We start from the raw sequence: 2,204 nt of genomic DNA, 5'->3' as shown, positions 1-2,204 counted from the left end.
AAAAGATGTAGTTCCTTCCCCGTGGAGTTTACAGTCTGGCAGGAAAAACTGAAAATTATGGGATGATATAGAGCATCAGTCAGAAAGGGTAAAGAAATAGAGGTTCAGAAAAGGCCTCTTTCAGGATGTTTTATTTCCAACTAAGATTTAAACATGAATAGAAGTTTACCAACAAAGGAAGAAAATCAAGTTCCAAGATAAGCATGTAACTGAGTGAGGCATATTTCAGGACCTGTCATAATCAAGCTATAGCTCAGATGAAAACAGAGAGGTGATACCATGGAACAGAATTTCTTTTCAATTTCAACACATACTTTTTAAAGTCCCAGCAATTATTTTGAATTTGTGTTTTACTCAGCAATATAGATTGTGATAATTTCATTAAGTAACTATACATTTACTGTACTATATTCTATAAAGAACTTTTTTCCTTTGATTTAATATTAAATGTGTTACATGTATTACACCTTTTCAAATTCAATGCATAAAACTGATAGCATGTTGGTATCCTACCTACAATGTGTTCATTAGAACATCATGCTTTCGAGATTTTTATTTCCTGGTTATAAAATTCTTTATATCATGAACAAAATGTATGTTATTACGTTGCCACAATTAAAAACTTTATGAAAGTATTAGTTTGGTGGATGGCTATATTCCTAGAAATACACAAAGTTATATAATAAATGTGGCATACATTTCTAGGGAGCTTATTTTACTATATAGCAAGTAATTTAAAGTATTTTCTATTAAAATAAATGCAATTACATTATGAAGTAAGATGTAAAGTTTTATTATTATTTCAGATAAAACATGAGTCTTCGAAGAAAGTTTATTTACTTTTAAATGGGTAATTTTGAATTATACTTCAATGCCTCTTTAATTCTCTTACTATAACGACTGGGAGTGGTACATTAGTGAAAATATTTGAGAATAAAAATTGACCATTTTAACTTATCTATTATTCATTCATTAGGTAATTGACTTTGATTATTCAGTAAAGTCTTTTTTATATGTGAGAAATGCTCAAATTTACATAGAATTTTCATGACACAGACCTGATTTTTCTTTGCGGTAATTTTCAAACACAAACAAGTGATACTTGTTAAAAGACATATTGCATAGGATAAATTATTTTGGCTTTATTTCCAGGTCATAAATTATAAATATCAAATAATTATTCCTGATGAACTACCTCAAGGATATCTGTGGAAGCTTGCAGTCTGCTCAAGTAGAATATTCTCTCAGAATAATGAAAATGTTATTAAAAATATTCATTTAGTTTATACTCTTTCATTATTGAGTGTATCAGCTTAAAATTGATAGAATAAAAGGATATATTTTAGTGTTATTTCTATTATTAATAAAATAGATTAATAGAAAACTCATAAATGTAAAAATAACTAATTGTCTTCCAGAATAGCCCATCTTAATTTTTCATTTCTCATCTATTAGAGTTCAAATAGACTTTGCCCCATAATTTTACAATGTGTCTTAAGAAGAAATTATATTTTTAATATGTGAGAGTGTTGTTTCCCCAGATTGATTATATAAGCTCATTAAGTTGTTGTTTACTCAGTGTGGTGAACCCAAAATCCTTCCTGAAGGGGATGTGCTGTTGGTGGTCCTGCTACAATAGGTCATTATAGTTTTCCATTAACTTTTACTACTAGAAATATTTGAGAAACTCCTTTGGGTTTCAGCATCATCTTCCCTTCTGTGATTGTGTAATAGAAGCCATACTTTCCCTTGGTAAATCAGGATCCATCACCCCAACCAGTACAGAGACAGCCTTCTATGCCTGTGTTTCAATGGCATTAGCAATCCACAGTGCTCATGGCCAGATGGCAAGCTTTTAATACAAAGGTACCACTGTTGTGTCAACAGGCAAATACATCTTCCCTTGGGAACATTGAGAGCACAATGCTGTAGAGAAAGAAGCAAATTTTTTTTCAACAGATTCTAAGAAATAATAGTCATAGGAGTCATCTCCACACATATGTTCCTGGTTTTAGAGAAACAACAGATTCTAAGAAATAATAGTCATAGGAGTCATCCCCACTTTTAATCTATTAACACATATGTTCCTGGTTTTAGAGAAATTGCATCTTCTTTGGACTTTGGTTCAAAACATAAGCTACATTTAGCAGAACTGCTTCATATCAGAGAGTGTTGTCTCCTGGCTGGGGCCACAATATTGTCTT

Source organism: Pteropus alecto, unplaced genomic scaffold, assembly GCF_000325575.1.
Source record: "Pteropus alecto unplaced genomic scaffold, ASM32557v1 scaffold24, whole genome shotgun sequence".
Taxonomy (NCBI): domain Eukaryota; kingdom Metazoa; phylum Chordata; class Mammalia; order Chiroptera; family Pteropodidae; genus Pteropus; species Pteropus alecto.
The sequence above is the reverse complement of the archived record's forward strand: the minus strand, read 5'-3'. Positions refer to the sequence as shown.